The sequence below is a fragment of the Corvus hawaiiensis genome, chromosome 6 (assembly GCF_020740725.1).
Source record: "Corvus hawaiiensis isolate bCorHaw1 chromosome 6, bCorHaw1.pri.cur, whole genome shotgun sequence".
Classification (NCBI taxonomy): domain Eukaryota; kingdom Metazoa; phylum Chordata; class Aves; order Passeriformes; family Corvidae; genus Corvus; species Corvus hawaiiensis.
In genome coordinates this window covers 52975337-53002380 of record NC_063218.1, presented here as the reverse complement: position 1 = coordinate 53002380, position 27044 = coordinate 52975337, and the positions used below count along the sequence as shown (strand labels likewise).

Below are 27044 nucleotides of genomic sequence, written 5' to 3'. Positions count from 1 at the left end.
CCCTTTCAGCGCTCTTTCTGGCAAACTGAGAGCTTTGCTTTATGGTTTCAGTAAGCACAGAGCTCTCATGTTTGCTGATGAGACTTTCACACGTCAGGAAATCAGAAAACTGGAGACGTAATCAGCGTGTCTCTTCTTGAATGGGGAATTTTCCCCAGAGCAAGTTGTGATGCGTGCTCCTAATGATTTGCATCTTACGGCTCAGACTTTCCATGAGCTGCTTCCAGCACTGTAGGCACTAACTTGTGTTTGCAGTGAGCACACACACACCCAGCTGCAAGGGTAACAGCCATAGCTTACATGTTTAAATCTTGGCATAGCTCTGTGGAACTGATTAGGAATGTCCCGTTCCTTTGGAAGCCTGGCCCAGCTGTGGGGTTTAGGTGGAGATGTCAGTGTAGCGTTCAGTGCTTCCCCAGGTTAGGGGTTAGCTAGAAATGGAGGCTAAGAGAGGTTTCGCTTGCTCTTCTTCACCGGCAACCAGGTCTTCTGCAAACTTGCTGGTGTGTGGTCTGTGCACACTAAATGGCTGATGCTGAGCCTGTGTTGTGGGATTTCACTGCTTCCATAGTATGAACAGCAAGCAGCAGCAGTTGCAGGGAGTGAGTTTTGTCCACCCCCTTAAAACAATGTACATAGCAATGGGGAACATCATGTGACTACATGGACCTTATCCAGAGTTTTAAAGGGAAAATATCTATAACAGTGTCCTGGCCTATGTAAACTGTATAGTTTTCCCAGACTTGGAAGAAAAGCACTGGTACTTTCCCAAGTTCCACCCTTTTTGGTTTGATGTGGAAAAAAAAAGGTTGATTCTTGCTTTCCTTTTGTCTCTAAAATGGGAAGTAATTTAATGAAAATAAGAAATTATGCTTTTTCATGTCAAGAGGCAAAATCTTATCTCTGAGCCGTCTGTTTTGACAAGAATGAAGCAGAATATGTACTTTTTTTTTCCATTAAGTAATAACCTTTACTGTTAATGGTGAAGAAAAGATAGGTAGATGTGTGATTCTCCAGCAGCCTAAATGTGGACATTGGGACAGTCTTTCCTTGATGTGGGGCTATTTTCAGACACATCCCCCAGCTCTGTTTGGAAGAATGCACAGAACTGAAGAAGGAAGGATGACCTTGATTTTAAAGCATTCATCTGGAGCTTGGGTGCTGGGAGCTGAATTTCTAGCCCCGGGACTGGCCTTCTCTGTGGTCTGCAGTGTGTTGCTCAGGGAATGTGTATGCCACACAATGGATGTCAGCACAAAGGGCCCTGGAGCTGACTCCAGGAGGTCTGCACCGCCCTACAGTGCAGTTGGGCGCTGTGTGGAGCCACGGCCCCTTCCCAGGAAATACAGCTGCACTAGTTCAAGCACTGCTTTGTGCTGTTGGAGCTGTGCTGCTTCCAGTTCTGGAGTTAGGATGGTTGTGGCTCATTTGGACATCTCTGTACCACGCTCCATTGGTAAACCCAGAAAGCACTGAGATACTGAGAAACAAACACAGAGTTCATAAAATGTTTTTGAACTGTCTGCATGGTCTGGTTTTGGATTTCTTTTGTTCTGCACAAACTCATCCTAGTCACTCCAATGTCACTGGCTTTCATTCCCTCTGTGGCACTGGAAACCAGCTAGAAAAAAAAGCTTCATTTTGGCTGTTTCCCATGCCCAAATTGTTTTCTGGAACATTCCAATTTTGACTGACTCCAACTACCTCCCAGGTTCTAACTCTGGCCTTGGGGGAAGCAGCAGAGCCTGGTGCTCAGAACACTGTTGGTCACACACAGTTTCCAGAGGGCCACTGTGCAGACTTGCACACAAAGCCATTGAACTCCTTTTTTCCAAGCAGCCACACTGGAGTGACATTTACATGGCTTTGCAAAGCACCCCGAGGGCCTTGAATGAAAGGCGTTCTGCATATTCAAAGCAATATTATGTTTATCTGTTCTATCCAAAGTAGAGGAGAAAATGCTTTATTGTCTGTGGCTTAAAATCTGCCTGCTATGATGTTTATGACAGCGCAAAAGACAAACTCTGTATCCCTGAGAAAACACCACTGGCTTTGATTTCAATGGGGTGAAGGTGATGGGGAGTAGTGCTGGGCCAGTGCTTGCACTATCCATCCTCCCCAGAGATGAGAAGTGGGGCTCACAGGCATTCCCCCAGCATGTTAGCAGCAGTTCACAGGGTCTCCAGGCCAGCTTGGAAGTTCAAGTCACAACTGAAAATAAAGGAAGCCAACTGTGTTAGCACACAGAGAAGTCATTGCCTTTTGTCCAAAGGAACATCGGGCTGACACTTTCTTCTTGGAGTCTCTTGGCTCCTAGCATTTCGAAGATAAGATCTATCCAGTCAGAGGGGGTTGCATAAACTTCCTGTGAACTTTCATAGTTGATGATCAAAAGGAATCACAAAACATGTTGTCATTATTTATCTATTTATTTATCTATTTAGAAGTTCAAAGAGTGTACACTTCTATCGGTTGTGATTTTTTTTTTCTCATGTAAACAAGGTGATATCATAATGGATGCACAGCCTTAGGGGTCCACATTTTCCATTTTGAGTTTAAATTAAGAACTCTTTTCCTCTGGAAAGCATCTTTTCAGGGGGAAAAATGTGAAAAATGCAACCACCACCCATATTCTGCTTCAGAAGTCGTCCCTGCAATATTATGTCCTTGCGTCCCTTGCTTTGCTAAAAGATTCTCTTCCCTGTTAACTTCATATAGCCGGTATATCAATAGAGATGGTTCCCAACAGCATCTTTTTCTTTGTCCCACTTCTTGGATACAAGTACAGGAAGGGCTACCTTGACAACAATTTGAAAAGTTCCCCTTCAGCTGGGGATTTGGCTTATATGATCTGTATTCCCATAATTTATGTGCCCCTCTGTTCCCAGTAAGTCAAAGCTTTGCAGCACTTGCTCAGATTCACACAAGATCTAGTCCTCCCAGAGTTATATTCTTGTGTGTTCTGGTTCCGTGCAATTCCAGGTGTGAGGGGATCTGTTTTTTGAACTGTCTTCTAGTCCCATGTGTATCATCTTGTGTCACAGGATGCGTGCTGTGAACAGGAGCAACAGAAACTTGTCCTTTCACTTTTACTTGAAAGAAAGAGTAGTGAAGTGAGACAAATGGAGACCTTGCATTCATGTAGGGTCAAATCAGAAATCCTGTGGAATTTCAAGCAACTCATCGACATCTCTCCTGATATGGCTGGTTCCCAGAGAAAACCTGCTTGTCTTATTTGCCCTTCTTCTTGGGACATAAATCCACCCTTGATGGGGATATACAGACAGGATATTTGTATCCTCTCCTTGGGGTCTTCTCCATCAGTTTTGGACCTACAGCTTCCTGTCTCTTCCTTTTGGGCATGCCTGGAATATGGCAGAGCCATGCAAGGAAGGGTGTTGACTGGAAGGAAGATGGGTTGCAGACAGGGCTCGCTCTGGAGAGTTAAGGAGCAAAGGACTTACTTACATGAGATTCCCACCTTTGGTTATCCCTCTGGCTTGGCTTGTGCCTTGGCCTGGTGCCATCTGACACAGTTTGCAGCGCTGGGATGTTGAGGGCTGACTGAATTGGCTGCCTGGGCCCAGAGCCAGTTTGTATGGCTTGTTTGGCTTTGCACTGCTTTTCTAGCAGGGGAGCTGTAATATGTGTCTCCTGTCATGAATCAGACCATAGGTATGGATAATTCTCAAACCAGGCATTCGCATGAGTTAATTCCATGCTGTTCATGTTTAAAGTTGTTTTATTAAGGAATTATTCAGCTTATTGCTCAGCAAATTTTCAGCATCATTAGCAGGTTTAGAATAGGGGTTGTGTCCCAGTATGACCAAACAGTGTCTTAAAGCTTTAATTGCCAAATAAAAACTCTTTCGACCTCTCTTTTCTAAAATATACAACATTACTAAACCATCACTTTGGTAAAATATTGTAGCACATGTTTGGTGTATTTTTAAGTTCTTTTGAAGTCAGTGTTTAAATGCTTTGCTGAATCAGGGCCTAAAATAATAATATCCACAAAGTTAAGCCACTTTATTTTTGAATGAGTGTTTGCAGAGGAATTGAATGCATGTCAGCTTCTTGTCATGGCCCTCAGGTACAGATCACCTCTTAGTTTCAGTGAATTAGAAACCTTTCCAAATTGCTGTCTTGCACACAGTTGCAGCGTCAGGGTCAGACCCAAGAATGGCAGGCTCTCATTTGCAGAATGACATCAAACTGAAATGGGATATAGGGCCATAAAGGGATTGGCAGCATCTCAAAGAGAGCGCAGCTATGATTAGTCATTTCCTATATACGTACTGTATAAATACTGGGGATATACACACGCATTTCTTTTTTCTGGGTTAATGAAACCAGTACTATGCTGCAAACGTGATCCTTGCTAGACCATTGAGGAGGTAATGGAAACTTAATTCTCCTGTTAGAAGAGAGTTGTGCATACACTTTAAGTAATGGATCTGAAATGGGGAAAGAAAACAAGTCCATAGCTGACTGATCTTTGTCTTTTGCCTGTGCAGTCCCCTCGCAGTTGGGGAGCTCCTGTGTTGGGTCAACTCCTTTGCTATCGTTTGCAAGGCTACAGTGTACTGTTGTGCTACTTACTTTGATACCACAATCCTAGCAAAACATGCAGTGAGGCAAAATTGAAATTAACATGCCACTTAAGGCAGTGGAAGGTTTAATCGCTTTAGTAGAATGATGCTCTTGGGATCAGAGGTGTTATCTTGTGCCACTTACTTTGTTGTTGTGTTCTTACACCATCATGTTAGAGTGTAACAATAAGGGCCAGTGCTGTGCACTGTTAGTTTAAAGAAGTCGGTGCTGTGGGACGGCTTCAGAGTGTGTGGTGGCTGCTGCCCTGCCTGTCATCACTTTGTCCCACCTGGTAGTCCACAGAATTCCCTGTGCAAAAGTATTGAGTGCTGGGTCTCTATAAAAAGAGCAAAGAACACAGTTTTTGTAGTGCATGTGTGCTTTACATTAAGAGCTGGCTTGGGCTTTTCCCCTTGTTTCCATACCTCTGCAAGTCACTGCCTGGTGATGAGGAAGCGCTGCTCCCAAGCTCCCTGACTCTCCCAGTGAGGTCAGCAGGAGCTGCAGGCACTTGCAGCAGTAGTGGGTTAAAAACATACTGGGACAGATTAATTAAGTTTCACTTTTTGTTGTTGGGTCTTAAATTACGGAATTTCAAACAAATATGTATTTGTTGAGGTCACTGAGAAGATGGTCAGTAAATGTGTAGAGGTGACACGAGGAAGAGCAATAAGGTGGCCATCTTCAGTGGGAAAGGGGCAAAAGCCCTTGTGAAGCACAGAAAGTTATTTGAGGAGGGGAAAAATCCTAAGTAACTTTGCAAGAGTGTTTTTTATCTAAAAAACGCAAAGGAAAATGTTACTGAAGTTGGAGCAGTGATTAATTTGAATTTATACCTACCAGAGGTTTGTGCTGCTGTTGTGGCTGGCTTAGTCTGTAGCTCACCTCTGATGCTGTGCTTTCCCCTACTGAAAGTGATAAAATTTCACGAGGAGCAAGTCTGATTTTTGTTTCCTCTCCTGTTGCTGATGATGGCTGCTTGGAAAACATTCAGTAAAGAATCTCAGACCAGGCAGCTTGCAGAGTGGGCAGCTCATGGTTCCCTTGCAGGTCTCCAGGCAGAGACTGCAGGTGTGCCTGGTGAGGGCTCCTGCTGGGCACTCACCCTGCTCAGTGCATGCCCGCTCCTGCGCCTCACGTGGCTGCTGCATCATGGGGCCAGGAGCGTAGGAAGGAGTGTGTTCAACCAGTCAGAAATGGGAAGTGTATCGGAAATAAGAAACTAAACATCAGCTGCATGTGAGTAATGGATTTTCTGTCTCCTGCAGGGGGTGAGGGTACACACTCTGATGCCTTTTGATGGCAGGGTAGCCATGATGCTGTAATTAATGCAAAACCAGCTATTCATCATGTCCTCTGCTTATGATTTCAGACTCTGTCCTGATTCTAAATTGTGTTCTGAGGTATTGATGTGCTCAGATGAAAGCCCAGTGAGAAAAAAGTAAAATGTGGGAATAGCTCTTGTTTCACTGGGAACAGTCTGAGCTACATATGTCACCTTTTGGCAAGAAGCTGATTCGGGATGTATTCATGAGGCTTAGAATAGAAATGTGCTTGTCTGAGGGCTTCTGTGGTAGTTACCTGCCCAAGACCAAAGCTTGGGTCATAGTTTTACTCCTGTGCCTTGTTCCTACATATTTGTGTATGTGTGATATATTTTAAGGACTTTGTTTGCTTTGCTTGGAATTTTAAACTGTAACAGAGTGCATATGTAATGCACTGAGCATTTTCAATGATTTCTAAATGCCAGCTTGCCTGCTCCCCCAGAACCTTGCCATATATGCAGATGTGGTCACAGAATGAAGTGCCACAGAGCCATGAATGCTGGAGTGGGATGTGATGCAGATGGTTGGTACATACTCCAGTGTTACCAGTGATGGGGTCTATAGAAGATCAGAGCGTGATCAGCCATTTCACTTGTCCATTGATCAAATCCTACGATGTTTTTTTATCACTTCTGTGTCTTTGAACACTCTCTCTGCAGTGATGTAGTGTAAAACATTACTTTCTTGGGAGGAATTAGCAGTTTCCCTCTTTCCCCAGTCACACTGCTGAAATTGTGCCCACTTGCCACATGTGGTGAATTTACCTTAGTCATACACCAAAGGAAACTTTCAGGACAAAACCAAGTTTAAATTTTTTAGTATTTGTCTCTCATGGCTCTGGCTGGGCATCACTGATGCGTTCTTAGGGGAACTTAGTGTGAAATTGCAAACTTAGCATGTGGCACTTTCATATCTAGGAGCTATTTGATATGACGTCATTTCAGCATCTTCTGGACCCTTGATAGCTTAAGCAGCTGTCTTGTTATATTTATCTGCCTGTGAGTAGTCTGCATGCAGTTTTTGGTAACAGTGTAAAATATGCCTCATGTATATGCCTTCATGTGATGTTCTTGTTAGAGAGAGAGGTGGTTTAAGTGTGCAATCTGCTGGGAGCTCTGTCACTCACAAAATTTAGTTTTCTGAAGTACAGAAAACTGGTCTAGTTTATATCTAATAATGGATATATGGGGAGACAGGTGTTCCCATGAAACATCTTGGCTATCTCACACAACCAGAAGGGTAACATGCTGAAACTCTTTAATCTCCTCATCTATAAACCTAGTTATGTTGATTATATAATGTATGTTTTCTTGTGTTCAGCTCCCCAAATAACATATAAAGGATTTCATAGGCTAATGTTGAGTTTTAAATGTAGGGGTGGAATAACATAGCTGCCCAATGAAGTGGTTAATAGATACAGGAGAAATTGATTTCCTATTTAGCTTGGCATAGGCAGCTTTGCAATTTTCTGCCCACTAGAGGGACTGCTGCTTATACTGCTCATTGCAGAGCACACTCATGAAGTCCCTTCAGTATCTTTTATGATGTTTTAAAACTTTGAATGACTGACTGATTAAATGCTCTAAAGATTGTCTCCAAGATATTTCTCAAAGTGTAAAAACTTTGGGCACAGTACTCTTCCTCTGAGTCCAAATACTTTTTAAACTGAATTTTCTTAATAAATGTTCTTTCTTTTTTATAAAGTATTTTCTGTTCTCTTGATTTATCAGTCCAGACTTTCCTATATGACGTTGGTGGGGATTAATTTAGATTTTTTTGTCAAGGAAAAAATGTTGTATGTCTTTATTTATGTTTGGAGTAAGTTTTGTTTTGCAACCATGGTGCCAGTGAATATGGTAAACTAATCAGTTCTTGTATTCGCAAATGTCAGTGAAATGAGTTTCTCCTTTAACTGGGAGATAGCAAGTTTTGGGTAAGAGGCACTTAAACTTACAGTCAGTATGAGAAAACTTCCAGATGTATCTGTGTGTTCTTGTTTAGCTGGGGGATTTTTTTTCTGTTTGTTTGTTTGAGTTCCTGACCTGCCCAATTTTCTTCTTAATTACAGAAACATGAAAGAATACAGGAAGTCCTGCATGACCTTATGAATACCTGTGCTAATTAAGTCACTGGCTTGGTACTGGGAGAACAGCAAGGTAAGCACTCAGGCCATGCCAACAGCGTTTCTTGTAATCTGCATGATTGTATTTCAACAAAGCTTTAGTGCTTTCAGATATCAAATTCATAGCAAGGCAGGCAAAGACAAATAGCCTGCAGGGCTGAATGCGATAGATTTACTTTTAATTCAAAGCTTTGGTGAGCAAACATCTCTGTTTTCCCTTCTGGGGGAAAAAAAATACAGGTTTTGTGGTCGTTTTCCCTTTTTTAGAAGGCAATATCTCTAATTTCGACAATCAATTCCTGACCAAAGCTCAGCTTCCTGGGCTGACTCTGGGGAGGGGCTGGAGGAAGGGTGGAATGTTTCAAAACTTAGCTGATGAAAAGGCATGCTGTTTTGTGGATGCCTCCCAGAATTGTTTAAATCTCTGTGTGTGTGTGCGCGCGCGCGCTTATGAAGAGGGGGGGAGAGAGATCTCCATGACAACTGGCCTGGCCAGTCTGTGTTCTCTGCAATCATTTTAGCTGGAATCAGTGCTGCGAGAGGTCATATGAAGGAGTTATGGGAAGCACAGCAGGTATTAGACACTAAACGACTGGTTTTCTGATTGCCTCAGATAATAACACAGAGTTTTGTCTGGGAAATACAAATCTGAGAATGGAGTGGAAAGGGAAATGCTCCAAATTTCAGGTAACAAAAATTGCCTTTTTAATGTTATGTCCTCCCATTGTAAAGTTTGATTTTTTTTTTTTTTTTCTTACTGGTGGTGGTGTTTACTCCCAGCTGAGAGCGTCGGAGCGAGCTTGGATTCCCTAACTCTGGGGAATGATGTCATGCGGCAACAGTTGGATTCTATTAGCCAGGGAAAGAGGAAACATCCTGCATTTTTTGTTTTGGGGAGGGGGGGCGGGAAGGGAGTTACTTTGGCTCTTTGTTGAATCTTGTGCAAAGGCTACAAGAAGTGTTTAAAAGAAAGTTTGTAACAAATTAACTCCTAGAAAATACCATTTAGGACCTTGGCAGCACCAAACCTTAAACCCACTGCAATGATTACTCCTATATGCAAGAAAATTAATTTGGAAATATTACAGAAATCAGAAGACTTTTCTTTCATCTTGAATGCTCCTATATTCATCTTTAATGAGAAAATTAATTAAGGTATAATTAAGCAGAGGATTTGGAGCCTCCCTGCACTTGGGATCCTTTAGTAATTGTTTGGAGAATGTGCTGCTATAGAGTTTCTTCTGGGTTGGGCTCTGTCTCAAGCGGCTGCTCATGAATAGATGATGCTGGCAGCATTGTTCTTAATAGGGTTTTCAGTCCTAGACTGTGTACTTCATAGCTGTAAATCAGCCTTTTTGGGGAAAGACGCTGAGGAGAGAAAGCAGAAAAGTCATAAATTCAGCAATTTGAAAGGGACTTTTCCTCCCGGCTTTCCTTTTGCTAAATGCTGTATTAAACACTCAATGCAAGGGTATAACGTATAGCATTTTAAGCAGAAAAATACCTAATGATGAGTGTACAACTGCTATATCCTAATGAAAAGACTTAAAAATTTGATATAATCCTACTTTGCCAAACATCACAAAAACACATTGTATCAGCAACCATGATGAATATATTAGGTCACCATTGTGCTGTTTAAATTCCCCTTTGGAGATGCTCGTTTCTACTTTTATGCTGCTTTGTTCCCTTCTATGTATTTCAGTCATGATCCAAAGTTTGCTGGAGTCCATGGGAGTTTTCCTGTCAACTTCAAAGGGCTTGGGATCAGCCTCTGCCTGAGAACTTCCCAGCCTCTGTGTCAGTCTTTTGACTGCAGGACCAGGCCACAGGCTCTCCCTTTTCTTTCTTGAACTTTCCAAACAGAAGGTCTTTTGTGTTGTTCCAAACAATGCCAGGCACTGCTGACTGGCTTCAGCGTGGCTGCTAATAACACACGCTGGAGATAATGGTGGTGCTGATCTCCACTTTCTCCTCATACCTTCCTAGAGGGGAAAGTGCAATGAACGGAAATTGGATCCCTCTATCCCACCTCCTCACCTCACAAATGGCTCTTGTTTACAAGTGTGTATGTGTGTGTCTGTCTGCGCAAATTGTTCCTTGATTAAAGGGCTGTGCTTCAGAGGGGAGTTCCAGGAAGACTTTAGGGAAAAAACGCTGTCATAGCTGTGACCTACCCTAGAGCACTCACAGCAGGCTGTGCCGGAGCAGAACTGACAGCTGTCATCTGCAAACTGAGGACTCATCAGGACTGCCTAACACTTTGTGTCCACCTCTTGCCTACCAGCTTGATTCCATAAATAAAATACTACTGTTAGCAAATATTGATAACCCGGTTTGGAAAAAAAAATTTTTCATCTCTTTGATGGTTGGGGCCAGTTTAATAAGAAATCCTTGTGCTGTTTTTGACCAGAAATGAAATATCTGTGGAGCTGGTGTGCTGATTTGAGCCATCTGCCTCCTTAAGAAAGACCACTTTGATGGTTTCCCAAGTTTAAGGCTCATTTGCAGGAAAATGCTATTAGTCCCTGAAATTTCTAAGACAGAAAAATCTAATGATTTTCAACATCAGAGCCACTGCTTTTAAGCAGTCACATTTTACAGATGATCATCTTGGGAATCCTGAGAGATCTGCAAGGTGTTGCAAGCTGGTCATACCAAAGGCAACAGTGGGTTTTTGGTGTATATGTGTTTGCTGTGATGCAGCAGCAAGCCTGGTGAATTCTCTCCCAGAGTTTCTGGCTGAGTGGCATTTCCCTTAATGGTCTGTGCTGTAGCATTTGCAAGTTACTTTGAAAAGTGATACAAGGCATCATTCCCTTGGTCCTTTAAGATAATTTCCATATGTTCTAGCATTCTGAACGTTTTCAAATGAAGTTTTCATATGTTATGCTATGGATAACTTACAAGTAGGAAATAATAACAACAACAAAAAAAAAATTATATTTTTAACTACAATAATAACAAGCTTGACACATTGTTTTTTCATCCGTTGAGGGAGTAAGCAATTCAGGAGGGCTGCTGGGATAGCTCATAAGGCAGGTGGAGTTCTTGCAGGAGTCTTGCAGGTGTAACAGTTTTGTGTTTAACACAGCACCTCTGGACAGGTCCTTAGCTCAGCATTTAGAGTTTGCTGTAGTCATCACTTTTTAAGTGCATTAATTTCTGTATTTCAAAGCCAGTTGCTTTGTGTTGTCCCGATATAAATATCCTCACAGGTTGTGGGTGTCCACCATGTTTCTGCCAGTGGCTGTATGTCCATACTCTGTCTGTGGATAGTCAGTGGCTCTGAGTTTTCCAGAGACATTGGCATGGTTCTTTGATGGGATTAATTGCTTTCTGTCTCATTGTACTTAGAAGGAAAGTGGACTGACACAGTAGAAATATTTTTTTGTTCTCTCTTCTTGACTGTCTACTGAGTAGTTTTTATATTCTGAGGTATAGTGTCTTCAATTGCTTGTATTATCTTGCGTAAGATCCTGTCTTGTGTAACTCCTCTACCTCTAGGTTGACAGCAGAAGTGATGTCTGTTGAAATGAATTCCAGGTTAATTGCTACCTTGATGTATTTGTCTTTATTAACTAAAAATACTTTGCTTTGTAAATGAGCTGAGGCTCTCTAGAAGCCTAGGGCTGACTTTGTACCATTCAATACTTGATTCTGATCTTACTCCTTTCTCTAAATAACTGCAGAGTCTTTTCTATTTTTCTTCTTAGAGAAAGTCTGTGAGACATTGGAAAAACCCTGTAGTTTTCTCTGTTTCTGCTATTTTCTTTGAAGGCTGATCTTCAGAGCACCTGGTGTTGTGGACAGACGTACCATTAAATTCTTGAACATGAGATCAGTATTCTTCATCTGTAACCTTATGCCCACTACAGGTAGAATTAACTGATTGAAAACAACAGCGCTGCATGATTAGTAGAGCTGCTCATAAGATGCTCAAATATTTCCTGATTTTCTGTATGTTAATTTCAATTCCAGCAGTATGAACAAGGAGTTCTCCATTGTCTCCTCTCATGTTTGGCTTTCTGGTCATGAGTGTCTTCCCAAGGTGTAAAATGTGACACACAAAAAGATCTGTTCTGTGCAGCTCACATTGGATATGAGTATGGCTACCTTTAATTACAGCAAGAACCTCGACATGATGGCACTGTCATTCTGCTCTGCAGTGAAGGCTCTCATTAGTGCTAATCTGTGATCTCTCTTCTGGCTGTGCATCTTTGACCCAGTTACTTTGCTGAACTTAGCGCAGTTGCTAGTGTGACACAAAGCAGACTCTTGGCACAGCCCTGATCACAGAGCAGGGCAAGATCTGGCAACTTTCACACAAATCCATTATAATTAAGGCTTCCGGTCTGGGATTTAAACTGCTTCTTTCTCTTAAAAGCCTGAGAGGCTTTTAAAAGTATTTTTTCAGGCTGAAAATGAACCCACTGCTGGTAGAGGCAAAGTCCCCAGGTGATACTAGTTTTAGGCAGACCTGGAAAAGGCAGATGCTGCTCTTGTTCCTTCATCAGGCTTTGCAAACATGCTTCCAACCTGAGTGTTTTTTGAACAGTCTCCCAGATGTTCTTTAGTTTCATGTGACAACAACAGGGTCCCCTAATCAGTTACAGGAGTGTTGCACAGTTGGCTTTCCTCCAGTGCCAGCTCTTATTCTGAGTTCAAGCCTCATGTAACATTAATCTTCTCTGCCCACTTGGAGCCAAGCTGCTGTAGTCAAGGGGCTGTTCAAAGGAGTCCTATTTCCCCATCCTTTCAGAGGCAGTGCTTCCTCCTAGAACCGTTTTTCCCCATCCTGTTGCAGTCTGATGACAAGAAGATGAATTGGAGGCTAAAACTTCTGCCAGGGGCAAGAGCACAGTCTGGCATACCCTGTGCAGTTGGCATCCAAAGGATACAAGCCATCAAATTATCTGTGCTCCTGGGCCAGCTGAGCCTGTTGGTTTATGACCAGAAACATCCCTCCTGTCTTTAAAGCTTTCTTGAAAGTTAAAAGGCGTCACTAAACGTTTACCACATTTATGGGTATGCTGAGGACAGTTGGGCAATTTTGACAGTACAAAACCTGTTCCCTGCAATGCTGTTTCATGCCTTCTTGGTAGAGAGCAAAAAGCAATTTGAGGGCTGCAAAAGTATGGAAACATTTGCAGCTGCACAGCTCGCATTCCCATGTTTCAGTCTCTCACAGGCTCATGCAGACCTTCTATTATTAGTTTTAAAAGAATAGCTGACAGCTGATTAATTTGAATGGCGTATTCTAGAGAGAGCTGTTTTATGACTGTCAAGAGTGGCAAGCCAAGAAAATATTGACTGAAGTTACAAGGAGAGATTTCTGATGTAGAGCACAATCCTGTTTATCCAAAAGATTTGTAGGGGGACAAAACCATCTTCATACCACCCTGCTGTCAACATGTTCAAGCCCGTGCTGGGGGAGGTGAGAAGCTGAACAGCTCAGCCTGTTTTGCGTTCATTCCCTCTCAGTTTTCTGGGAGAGTACCCGGGGGTTTCCTGGCATGCTGTCAAAGGGCAGGGGCCGTATTGCAACTCAGTCTTTAAAAACCCACCTAAAAAATAATTTCAAGTGACTCATTCTGGTGTTGGTTTTTGGAGAAGAGTCAAGTTGGTTTCAGAGGGAAGAGTGAAAATAAAACTGCTTTTGGACAATGGATATGCTCTGTGTAATCAGCTGATGCTCTGGATTACAGCTGCTCTGCTGTGCATCAGACTGGGTTTCACTGTTGCACTGATCCTGCTGCACTCCGGCTCAGGGCAGCAGATTGGCATTTGGAAGGGTATGAAGATCTAAGAGCACACACTGGTTTTTCAGTACTCTTTTTATCAGTAGCAGCACATGACAGTAGGTTGCAAGTTGAGCAGTATTACTGCAGGACTTGTGTAGGGGCCTGTGTGGTCACCCCTTTCATTTCCTGTGGAAAGCACTGCCCTTGTGTGCCACTTGTAAGCAAGACTCTGCTCACAGCCTGGGCACCTGAGGCGCAGTTACAGTACTCTTGCCCTGATCTGAGGCTTCAGCGAAGGAGAGCCAGTTCTGTCCCTGCAGCTGCGTAAGATGGTCCATTTAGGCTGTCTGCCTCCTACAGCAACAAGCCTCTGCCTCCTACAGAATCAAGCTGTAATGTCACTTGCTTTCATGGGACTGTTCCCCCTGCCCTCCCTATGGAAAGCTCTAGTGTGGCAGGAGTCACAAAAGGTCAGAGTGGAGAGAGGCATGGGGCAAGAAGGCAGAATTCTCCCCTAGTCATGAGAGTTGTTTTATGTAAAGGTTGGGTGAAGGCAGAGGTTGAACCAAGAGCATTTAGAAACACTGACACTGTGCCCACATGTTTGGAGCTCTTCGTGTGGTGCGGGGACTGCTGTCCAAGCTGGTTATGCAGAGAACCCCATCAGCAGGTTATGCTGTGTTTTGCCCCAATCTCAGTGTAGAATGTGCTGTCAGATTTGATGTGGGCATTAAGGTCTGCTTTCTTCTCCTATGGAGACATTACCCAGGTTTCCGCTGAAACCCATCAAGAGCTGAGGTCCCTACTGTGATTTATTTACTATTGGCTGACGTGTACGGACAGCAGAAAACAAATGTAGACATGATTCAGTAAAAATGTAAACCTGCCTCGGTGCTGTGCAATAGCACAGAATGCCTGCTGGGATGTATAACCGCCTGGAAGAACTGGGCATTCAAAAGGCAGCCCAAGGTCATCAGCTGCAGCACCTTGTCAGCAGTTCCCACTGCAGTTCCTGTGCTTGTGACTCTGATAATGGGTGTCCTACCTGTTCTAGAAGTATGGCAAGATCCTCAGGTAGAGGAAGGCAGTGGAGTTATGCTAAAGCTTTCCATGATTTTTCTGGAAAATCTACGCAGTTCATGATCTGGGTAGGGTAGACGGATTGAATGTGGCCACCTGTCCAGGGATTTCAGGAGTCAGGCAATGGCTGCTCCGGCCAGGCTGTGAGATGCCCTGAAATCCTGAACAAATTCCTCTTTCTCCACCTCAATATTCCCATGTACAAAACCAGGCTCCAGTAGGTGAATTCTCCTGTGTATCAGCCTCTTGCTGAGCTGTATCAGGAGTGTAATGTTTTGGCAGCTGCATTGCTGGTGTGATCTTGCCTACAGTAGCAGTGCATGTGGGCTGACTGTCTTCTGAGATCTGGCATCACATGGGTCCCTCAGGGACACAGTGACAGGACAGACTCTAAAATGAACTGCCACTGGTTCCTGAGAAGCCTGAGTTTTTACTACCTGTGTTGGAGCCAAATGATATGCTGGCTTCTGGAAGCATTAAAATGTTTACTATTAAAAAATGATTTGTCATGAGAAAAGGAGAAACCTGTTGCTTGCCGTGAGGGAACAGCCAGCTGCTCCTGAGCCTGGGTAGAAGAGTGAAATACTAGGAAATAGCTGGAGGAACAGGGCAGGAAAAAAAAGCCAGCTGATATTGTGAAGGAGTTAAGAGAACCTTGTTAAAACATAATTATTCTTCTGGATGAGAGGTGGGCTTTCTGCAAGGTGGGCAGAAGGGCAGCAAAGTCAAACCCCAGGCTTCTGGCTCAGCTTATCATTTCAACACTTATCCTTTCAAGATTTGCTTATGATCTGATTAAAAAAAAACTTACCCACCATTGTAGACTGGGAACCCTGTAAAATATTTTTTCACTATCGTGGACATGAAACAAAACAGTCCAGGACACTTGTGGCAGTGGGGTGATGCTGGGACCTGCTGGGCTGTGTCACTGCTGAACAGGAGCAGCAACTCTTGCCTCGGACAGATTGCCCTTGTGACAGTGGCTCGTTAAAGATTGTCACATCACTCATGTTTCCATGACAGCCTCAGGTCTGACAAATGTGACAAAGCTGTGTTTTATCAGCAAATCCCTTGTGGGTCCTAGTCAGGAAAGCACATGGATAAGGAGAGAAAATTATTCTTCCTGCTCTTTGTTACTGACTGATTGTGCTCTTTGTGTGTGAAGCAGCCAACCATGACTGGCTAAATTTCTCTGCAATTTGCAGTACCTCCTTTGTGGGATTGAACCAGTGCTGGCTCCATACATTTTCCATTTGTTAAGAAGTTTTACGTGTTGTTTTGGGGACCAAGTAAGCTCCAAATGTCAGATTGAAGTTCTGGGGATCAAAACACCAGTGGAGGTACAGGGCAGACTTGGGGACCCTTAAATCAAACCGAATTTTGCAGAACAGTTACAGAAATTCAGACAGGTATTTTGGCCAGGGTTGGAGCTGTGGGGTGAGCAGTCAGACTGTTCTCTTGCAGTTATTAAAAAAAAAAAAAAAGAGTAGGAGCATTTCATTTATATTCAGCTAATATCTCCCTTTGCAATTCCTCAGTGAACACTACAAGATGTAGCAGTCTGCAACTGCTTGTTATCTGTAGCTTATCTATATGTTGTATGCCAAATCACACTCATACATAAAACATGGAGAAAACAAAAGGATAAAATTATAGGCATGGAGAGCTCTCTTTCTATCATGAACACATCAATCTTGAAATCCAGAAGGATCTGTAATACCAGTATTTTCCCCTCTTATGCAGGGAAGATAAAAGAAGGGAAATAATAGTAGTATAAATAAGATAGTATGACATAAGCATAATAAAAAGGAGGAGGTCTTTTTGAAGGAGAACATGATTGCCCTTTCCTGAGTAGAATCAGATCTGCTTATAAGCATTCAGTCCATCTCTGAGGGGAATTGCAAACAGGATGCAGCTTTGCTAATATTGGCAGGTATTGGAGGTTTTTTTTAACAGAAGTGGTAGACCCTGGGGCTCTGTATCAGAAGGCTGTGGGTTGAATCCTGGTGCTGCACTCAGGACGCTAAATAAAATGGAATCAGGATGTCTCTCAGACAAAATTTTGTCACGTGCTAATAGCAAATTCTAATTTCTGAGAGAGTGCTGAGACACAGCAACATCTTGCCCAGAGAAGTTGTGGATGCCCCATCCCTGGAATTGTTCCAGGCCAGGTTGGATGGGACTTTGAGGAACCTGGTTTAGTGGAAGATGTCCCTATCAATAGCAGGGGAGTTGGAACTAAATGATCTTTAAAGGTCCCTTCCAGTCCATACCATTTGGTGATTCTATGAGCTTTGTGACACACCAAGTACAGTCAGTGGGAAAATGGAAGACAAGGAATGCAAATGGGTTTATTCTCAATGGATTCTATGTACCTCAGCACAGCTGGATATTTTGTGAAGGAATACTTTTGTTTCACATTTTTAACAAAATCAAATCTCTATTTTGGGAAAGAGGAAAAAGACTTCTTAAGAAAGTGTGTCTTAATGAATGAAGTATTTCTGTGCAAGGTTGAAATTCTGTGGTGTTTTTGGCATTGAAAGTAGAAAAGGCAACATTTGAGAACCGTCAATCAGAAGGAGTTGACAACCATTTCATAAGGTGTGACCTTTGTATGTAGGCTCTGTTGGTAGCAGTGATGTGCAGCATTACCAACCATGTTATATATTCCTTTGCAATACTGCAGCAAAATGAAGCATTAGGTGGCTCATGAAGTTTACTGCAAAGTGTTCTTTGTCTCCTGGTAACAGCCAGTCCCAGCAAGGTACCTCTTCCATTGCACCTTTGCAGGGGTGGTGTAAGAAACTGTGTGGATGACATCACAGCAAACTCAAATTGCCACAGTGTTGGAAGAGAAACTACTCAAGTGAGACCAACGTTTTGAGTTTTCTTTGTATAGTGTTCACTATGCTAAGTCTTACGCTGTTTCTGAGGTAGTGAGTGTAATAATAACTGGGTTAGTAAAGTTCAGGCCACCGTTAATTTGAGTAGAATATTGCCTTTTTCTAGTTGTAGCTCTTCTGAAGATACACACATTTTGATTTTCAAGAGCCATTAAGGCAGCTGGTGTGGGTAGCTCTGAAGCTGTGACGGGTCCGGAGAGATGTTCCTGTGGAGGATCATCTTCCCAGGTCCCGGTGTCTTCCCTCAGCTGCTAGCCGGGGTGCCCATGCAGAGACACTATCAGCTCTTAGTGGAGTCTGCTAATCTCTGGTTCCAGCTCTTGCTCTGCTGGGCAGTCTCCAGGCCAGACGAGGGAGAGAGAGAGATGAGACCCGTGCAGCAGTTCTTCTCCAGTGATTTTCAGCTCGTGGTTCCAGCTCTTGCTCTGCTGGGCAGTCTCCAGGCCAGACGAGGGAGAGAGAGAGATGAGACCCGTGCAGCAGTTCTGCTCCAGTGATTTTCAGCTCGTGGTTCCAGCTCTTGCTCTGCTGGGCAGTTTCCAGGCCAGACGAGGGAGAGAGAGAGATGAGACCCGTGCAGCAGTTCTTCTCCAGTGATTTTCAGCTCGTGGTTCCAGCTCTTGCTCTGCTGGGCAGTTTCCAGGCCAGACGAGGGAGAGAGAGAGATGAGACCCGTGCAGCAGTTCTGCTCCAGTGATTTTCAGCTCGTGGTTCCAGCTCTTGCTCTGCTGGGCAGTCTCCAGGCCAGACCAGGGAGAGAGAGACGAGAGACCCGTGTAGCAGTTCCGCATGAGGTAGCTTTATTAGTCCATACCTGGTGAAGGGGAGGCCAGTGACTGGGCTTTTCTCTCTGCCCTCTCAGGGGCAGGGGGCTGGCTTTTATAGGGATACAGGGGGTGAGTGTCAGAGGGTAAAGGCCAATGGGTTACAAAGGATCTGCATAGGGTCTCCCAGAGTATTCTGGGTCTGTCTTCTTCTCACTGTAGCTGCAAAGTGGTTGCCTTTCCAGGGAGTCCTGCTGGGAGGTTAAGCAATCTCCTTATCTCAGCAGGCGTCCCTCCAGGGCAGGGGCTGGGCATACCCCACAAGCCATTAATTTTCTTTTGGTTAAAGGAAAGGTGAATGAGTCAGCACATGTCAATTTGCTCATCACTTTTTCCCAATCCTGTCACAAATCTGTGGCTAAAAATGCATTACTTACAAAATCTCTCCATCCTGTATCTCGATGATAAGTTTGCATCTCTGTCATTTTTCTACAGCCAGCACAGTCCTGTCGGCAGTACAGGTGGGGAAGTGGAAAACCAGCTCCTTAGAACTGCGAAAAAGTGCTTTGTCTCTCAGCTGTCTCCATCCTAGCTTGCATTTTTCATTCTACCTTGAAAATCTTCCCCCAGAAAAATGTGTCTGAATCCCAGACAGTATTCCTGTAAAAGCAACTGAGTCATCTTCCTTGGGAATTGAGAGAGCACTGTAAGCTGGGGTTACTGTCTTAGTGACTAAGATGAACAGATAGTTAAGAATTTGCTGTAAATCTATATTATACCATTCATTATTGTTTCTTTTGTGTGTAGTTATACAGGGAGAAAGCAGACAACATTGCTGTGAAACAGGTTGGGGTTTTCTTTTTTTTTTTTTTTTGTATTAATTTAGTAGCAGGCAAAACAAAAAATAGTGGGACTCATAAGGAGTAAGGTGGAGAATTAAGATATATTTTTCCCTTTTTTTCCTCTTTCTCCATTATTGAAACATTCCAACCAATACTTTTTTTGAAGCAGTTCATGTTTTACAGCTAAATGTTAAGTTTCCCCCACTTACACTGGTTAGGTGGATCATATATTTGCAGTTTCATAGCTGAGGGTTTATTAATAATCTTGTGTATTCTGGTAAAAGTAAACGTGACAAATATCTTTGTGAGGGAGTTAACTTGCAATAAATCTGTGGTGTACGGAAAGCAGCAGATCAGGTCTCAGAAAAGTGTGTCTGTAAGGAGGTGATTATACAGATTTTTATTCTTCCTCCCTCCCTGGATAAAAAGGACAATATCCAAAGGGGAGCTGCAGGATATTGTATTCAGTTCTCGTCTTAATCTGAAAGCTATTATGGGTGGGAAAGAAATTGCCTGCATTTCCAGCTGTGGGAAAGATGTGGACAAATGCCCTGGAGGGCAGGAGGTGTGTAAGGCTGTCAAGGAACAAGGAAAAGAAAGGCATTAAAACTAATTGAATAATTAGGTCTCATTCAAGTGGTGATTCATAGAACTTGGTTTTGGCTGTCTTTGGACAGAAACTTTGGAAGAAGCAGTAGCCAAGAGATGAATGAAAATGCACCACAGTTCTCTTGGCATATTGCCTTCCAAAATAGATGGTGGAGCATCTCATGGAACTATTAGCTGCTGTGTTAAAAATGTTTCTTATCTTAGTCACAGAGCTACTGAGAGATGAGTTTAAAAAAGATATTCTACAGCAGCTCTAGTCAAAGCAGGGTTCATTTTACATTGTCATCCATGCTGTCAAATAACTGCTCGGTGTCAGTCAATGGGAGGTGGAAGGCTTGAAGGGATCTAGACTGTTTTATTAGGTGACCAAGTAGATAAAACATATATGAATGCAATGCAAAGGAGACATGGTAGTGGCTTTGACTTATCAAATGGAAAGCTTTTTACTGGCACGTGAAAATTTGGTTAACAGATTAATAAATTTTACTTTAGAAGGATTCTGTACCTGATGTCTGTCATAATTTCCTTTGTCTTCATTTAGAGGTTTATGTTAACTGAAGTCTAGTTTTTCCTTCTCCATATACTGTGGAAATCTGATTTGTGGTGTTGTATGAGTATTTCCTGATCAACCTAGAGATTTCTGGTGCAATAAGGTTTGTGAGAAAAATGAATATTTAGAAATGACATGTTAAATCACAGATTGGATTGCTGGAATCTCATCCTTGGGCTGAAGGACAATGCCACCAATTTCCTTTTCCTTTTCCCAGAGGAGGAAACTGTTCTAGCCCAGAAGTTGATGGGAGTTTTTTTGTAATTATTTAAATTGCTTTTACCTTGTTGTATACTGGCAGCAGATGCTTCTTTCATCTTGCTGTATGTGGAGAATTATCAATGAAATATTTTTTAGTTCTGCTGCAATTTTTGGAGTGTTCTTTTTGCCAGAGAAATATTTTAAGACACTGGAAATCTGTAGACAACTGGTGCAAAAAGCAGTGAGCCTATAGATTGAAATAGATCTTACCAGTGTTGTTGAATCCTAAATTCCTTTTAATTTGCATATCAGAGAGTAGAGATTACCTAGAGAACCTAAGGAATTTCCTGAAACAGCTCAAAGCTTAACTGATGTAAATAAGCCTGTACCTTTGTGGCACATCTTGGCTGCAGAATATGCAATGACTGGGAAGCACTGGTTATTTATTTTGGGGTTTGAAGTTGTCAGGGAGCATTACCGTGATCTTACACAGGAGTAATAGAGCTGGGCTGCTGCACAGACAGTCTAGTGGTAATTTAAAGACAAAGCTAAAATCTGAGACCCAACTTATGCTGTTACTGAGCTAAAAATTTGAGATCCCACTTATGCTGTTACTAAGGAAAGGACTTTTCTGATGCCTTTCCAGCTCAGACTGTTGAAGCTGTGTGTACACAGTAGGTTTTCTTTTCTTTTAGCCATGTGGTATATAACTGAACTTGCTCCTTCATGTCTCTGGGTAGTTGAATTCTGCTGTATTTTCCCTTTATGGATGATCCTGGTTGAAAAGTCTGCTAATCTCCATTGGACTTGACAGAAAAAAATGTTAGGGATATGATTTTGAAACTGAAAAGTGCAGCACTATAATAAATTGTGGCTCTCTGGTTGAACATGAGGATAAAATTCATTCCAGACCCTGTGTTCAAATGGAACAGTTTATGAATGGAAGCACAGCCCCTGGATTGTATTTCAGCATTAGTCTCTGGTTTGGAATTGTGCTGTTTCCAACATAGACAAGGATATATATTTTATAAGCTTTCATTCTTCCACTCTTCAGATTGTTTGAGGATAAAATCGCTTGTGCTGGAGCTGGCTGTGGACTATATGCCATAGGAAAAATATTTTAGTTTTTTTGAAAATAGCTTTGTATTTGGCTGAAGGAGAACCGGCTAATACTTAGACATATCATATTTGTATTTCTTCTGCTTTACCTTAATTTCTCACTATCCATGTTGTGTTTTATGTTCATCATCTCTGTCCCAGCTCTGACAGGGATAACTCTGCTAGGTGACATCACAGCCATGTGTACTGTCATTTGAACAATCAGGTGTTCAATGAAGGGCGCCAGCTGCAGTAAGTGTGAATTAGTACTGGTTATATTCAGAGGGACAAGCTGGAATACAGTAGTGGTGTAGTTATCAAAGGAACAACCAAATCAAGAGAAAACATGCTTAAGCAGCATGTATTAGGAAACCAGGAGTCTTGGACTGAAGTCTATAAATGTTTTAGGTCCTGCTGCAGAGAAATAGCAGCTGAATAAGAGATGCTTAAAGGTGAGGAAGGAGCCGAAACCTCCTGTCAGTTAACATACTGTGGTTTCACCCACTGCTTAGAATTGTTCAGTTTTAAACCTCTCAGATGGTTTATGTTACAATGTTGACAGACACAAAAATGAGATGCAAAAAGAAAAGTTTAGGGAAAAAGCTTGAGGTGTGATTTTACATATGTTAACTGGAAACTTAATTTTTAAAAAATGTATTCCTTCTCCCTGGGATATTTAAAGATAATGAGCTCCTATAACTTTGGCTGAGAAATGTGTATTGATGTCTAGCAATTTCTTCATCTCTTAGCTGACAAGACAGGGCTTTAGTCTTGGTTTTACTGATTAATAAGGGGATGAAAGACCTTTGTTCAAATAGGATGCTCATTCAGTCTTTTAAAACATCAGTTACTCTTATTTTTTAAATAATTGGAAAGAATGTAAAGGGGAACTATAACAAGACTTCTTATTTCAAGCAGAAAATTGTGATAGAGCTACAGCAGCTAGTTAATAACATCAGATGGGCTGAATTGGTCAGGTACCTGAATATGAAGGACACATGGAAACAACTGTTCCAGCAAAAAAACCTCTGGAGATATTCAAAGCCCACCTGGACAAGATCCTGTGGAACCAGCTCTAGGTGAACCTGCAGCAGGGGTTTTGAACTGGATGGTTTTCAGGGGTCCTTTCCAACTCCAGTTATTCTGTGATTCTGTGACTTTTATAGCATGCTTGGAAATTGCAAATATAGTATCTGTTGCAGAAGAGGAAAATTCAGGTCAGTGATTATGATCATGATAAGCTAGCTTGGGAGGGAAAGGACATGTGGAGCCTTGGAGTTTAAAAGTAAAACGTAGCTTGTGCTGACTAATCTGATACTTTCCTCAGGTTGCTCTGTTGCAGAGTCCAAGAAATGGTAGACTTGTTCTGTTTGGGCTTTTACTTGGTAGCAGAACCACGGTGGAAACTAAGTGAGAAATTTGGAATCAGTAGAGCAACTGGAGAGTGAATTGATAAGGATGTTAAGACTACTGTTGAGAGAACAATATCATGTTGTATGGAGCTTATTAATGAACTACCACATGAGTATCTTGAGCCTGCTTTCATCCACTAACTCCATAAACATGTTCATTAAAAGGAATATGCAGTTAGATTTGCTCCTTCTATGCAGCTGAGTTGGTGACTTTTCAGGCTGAAATAAAGGAAATGGCATGACAGTGTCATCACCTGAAGATGAAGACAGCCTAGGTGGGCTGAAGGCAAGCAAACACAAATTTAAACCAAAACCAATGTTGTGACAAGAACTAGGGACTATATGAAGTGGAGAGCAAGCCAAGACTGCCATTGTGGTAGATCCTTCAAGTCCCTTATTTAGTATGTAGAAGAAACACCCTTCCCTTCGACTGCTGATTATGATTTAAAATTTTTCTTGTTTTCAGTTTTAGTTCAGCTTGTTTTAATAGCCCTTATTGGTAAGAATATGTGTAGGCAACAAAGTGGGAACGGATGTTGCAAGTCTTTTACTGATGCTTTGAAAGCTGTAACACAATTGAGATAAATTAGTAGTACCAACAGGCCTGTGAACTCTTCTCAAGAATGTTCTCTTAAAACAGAGGATAGGAATCTGGGTCAAATCCATTTGTTAAGTGGTGTTTTAAATCTTTTTTTTGTTGTTGCCAAAGCATTAGTTTAAACAGTTATTTGTCTGTATGTTTCTATTTTTTTGTTTCTTAATGGAAGCATTAATGTGTATTTTTTTAATGCTTTTCTATCCATAAACCATAGCTTGAATATTTTCCAAAAGAATTTTTATTAATAGTTTCTGCTGAAACTAGTTCTTGGGGGACCCATTCGCTGTTTGATAGAGAGGTGTGGGTTTTCTTTGTTGTTTATAGTGCCCAAACAGAACTTTAATTTTCACCCCCACATACCCCCCTAACAAACCCCAAACCCCCATATTTGGCCTGAGTTCTCAGGGAGTGCTCAGTGAGACTCAAATTGCTTGGCCAATCTGAGCAGGGCCCTTGGACCCATTCAATCAAAGTCAGCACTTCTTTTCCCCTTCCCAGTTCCTGTGGTTGGCTTTTTTTTTTTTTTTTTTGCTTGTAGAACTTATTGGTGCTATTTAAAGTAAGCCTTAGAAATAAGGTTCAGACTAAAATACAGTGGCCCTGGGCCTTAAGTCCAGATGCCTGAACTCCCTTTGATATTTTGTGGAAGCAACAGGGGCCTGTAATCATTCAGACAAAACTCTGCTGATTTCAGGAATAGAAGTTTTCAGGATTCAATATGTTGGCACAAAACCTACAGGAATGTTACTCTCAAGTAAGTGTTGAAACCTTTCCTACTTCCAAATTACTATTTTTCACAGACAAAAACTAATAGAAATGCTCCTTTAAATTTTGAGTTAACTGAGCAAGCAGACTTAAATGCTTGATTTTTGAATAAGCTGATTTCACTGAACTGTTGGGCTGAGAGCTTTATCAGTAGGCACAATTCTGCATATTAAAAATCAAGCAGTTCCCAACTGCCTGGACAGGTGTTTCTCTATAATCCTGCTCATGTCCTTTTCCCGTCTTTGGCTCTGTAGCTGTTGATTTCTGAAACATGAACCTGTAATTTTAAACTCAATAACCGATTGCAGAAACAAGGTGCCATCTGTACAGCCCATTTATAGAGAAGAGTATTTCTAATTTAATCTTCATTTCTCCTTAGATGGTTGAGTTTTCAGGTGACTGGACAAGTCAGGTAATAGTAATAATAATAGAAGTTCTGCACTATGTAGTGCTAGATAAAATAACAATCAAAAGTTGATAAACTTGTTGTGTTTATGTGAAACAAGTAAAACTCTTGACTAAATTAGAACTGAGTAAACACTTTTTACCTTGATTTACCTTGACCTTATCACTGAATTTTTCAGACAGCTTGCTGTCTTAAATCTTCTGTATGATCTGTGGACACAAAGCAATCTTGTCTAACAGCATAATGATTAATGGGGCTTGGCTGAAACAGGGTAGCTTTGAAGAAAAGATTTAGCTGGCAAGTATCTTTTACTTCTTCCAATAGAAAAAGAAAATTATCTATTAAAATATATTTTCTTCTCCTTAACATGGGTAAAGTACCTTGCTGACAGTATTTTGAAAGATTTCTGTAATACCTTTAAAGAGATCATTATGGTGTTTCCTCATGTGGAATTTTGGCTCCGTGTTTTTTTTTTTTGTCTATTTTCATTGGGCATTCACTTGTGGAATTACTCTGAAAATGTGCTGTATTGAAACCATGCTGTATTGAATGACATATACTTAAAGTCTCCCTCTTTTCTTGTAAGAAACAAGATTCCTTCTTGCAACCTGAAAGCCACATTGTGTGTGGCAGGAGTGAAACATCTTCTGAGAAACGCGAAGCTCAGCAGATGCTCCCTTGAAGGTCCCTGTGCAGGCATCCCCTGGACTGGCTGCTTAGCTTAATACTTTTGTGTTGAATGAATTGTCTGCTTAAAGCAGCATTGAATATTAATGCTCATTCTAGCACTTTAGTACAGCACCATTAAATACACAAGATGCAGAAGAGACTACTCTTCCTTTCCTACAAATTATGTGTAGGGAAAGGATGAATTTATTAGTCTCAGTACGGTAAAACAAAATGCTGGGTACATCATTGTGCATTGAATCATCTTTAGTTATAGATTTAAATATTGTACTGCCATGTAAGAGTGTAGCCATAGTGAACATCTGAAAGGACTCACTGTCAGCAGCCTGTTGGGTTTCAACTATGTTATTCATAAGATTCTTTCCTCCCTCCAGCTGTTTCCACAAATTGGAAAGGCTTTATTTCAGTTTATAAATGCTATTTCCCCATTGTTCATGCCCACAGATATTTTCCATGTCCAAATATCCATCCTCCCAAGAAAAGAAATCTCGACCCTATAAAAGAAGCCATGTGGAATAATCCTTTGAGGAGAAAGTCCAAAATGGCACAATACTGGATTTGCCATCTGCAAAGCTTCAACAGCTGGTATTCCTCTGTTGTGTATCTGTGGGTGGGGACATGGGGCACAGAGCAGAATATGAGTGGGGTGTGGTTGCATTTCCAAAGAGCTCTCATATTTTGTGTTGTGGCTCCAGTTTTCCCATCCAAATTGGAAGGGCCGAAACTTGCTTCTGTGAGAATTGAATGGAGCAGTTGCTTGATGTTTTGCTACAGCATGAGTTGAATTTATCACTCACAGAAACTCCAACTTTATTGGCTTTTTGATGAAAAGACTGGTCAAAGGGTGAAGAAAATGCCGTTGTCTGAAATAGCAGAGATAATACTTTGAAACTGCCATAAAATTAAACTGTAGTTTGAAAACGAAGCCCTCAAACTTCAAACCATTTTCACACATATATTTTCTGTAGAGTCTCGCCTAGCATATAGCTGCTGTGAAGAATCAGCCAAAGTGAATTTCATGGTTTTCACACCCTAAGGCTCTCTAGGACCAGAAAAAAGATTCTTAACATAACTCTTGCCTCTAAAACATAGGATAAAGAAAACCTGTTGTATATGGGTGTCCCACCATGTATTCTTCTTTAGGTTAAATAGGAGAATATTTGACTGGAGAAAATGAGGTAAGAGTTCAGATTTTAAATATTAGGCACACCCCAGAAAAGAGGCAGTTATTCCATCAGGAAACTTCAGGAATTCATGCTCTGTAGGAACCTGTGAATCCTGGTGCATTTATAACACCTACAAATTTCAAGGCAAATTATCAGTTAAAATACCTCATCCCAAAATC

At 41.8% G+C, this 27044-nt stretch overlaps 1 protein-coding gene across 5 annotated transcripts in view; it reads left to right on the top strand.

The window, feature by feature from the left end:
* Window positions 1-27044, top strand: part of DENND2B (DENN domain containing 2B) — a 155246-nt gene that overhangs the window by 28480 nt on the left and 99722 nt on the right. For 3 of the 5 annotated variants that reach the window (XM_048308376.1, XM_048308379.1, XM_048308380.1), the window contains exons 2-3: window positions 7987-8074; window positions 8654-8727. The gene's annotated coding sequence lies outside the window, so the exon portion shown is untranslated. Of the gene's footprint in view, window positions 1-7986; window positions 8075-8546; window positions 8728-27044 lie in introns of those variants that run through there. The other 2 variants (XM_048308377.1, XM_048308378.1) reach the window with 2 other exon arrangements.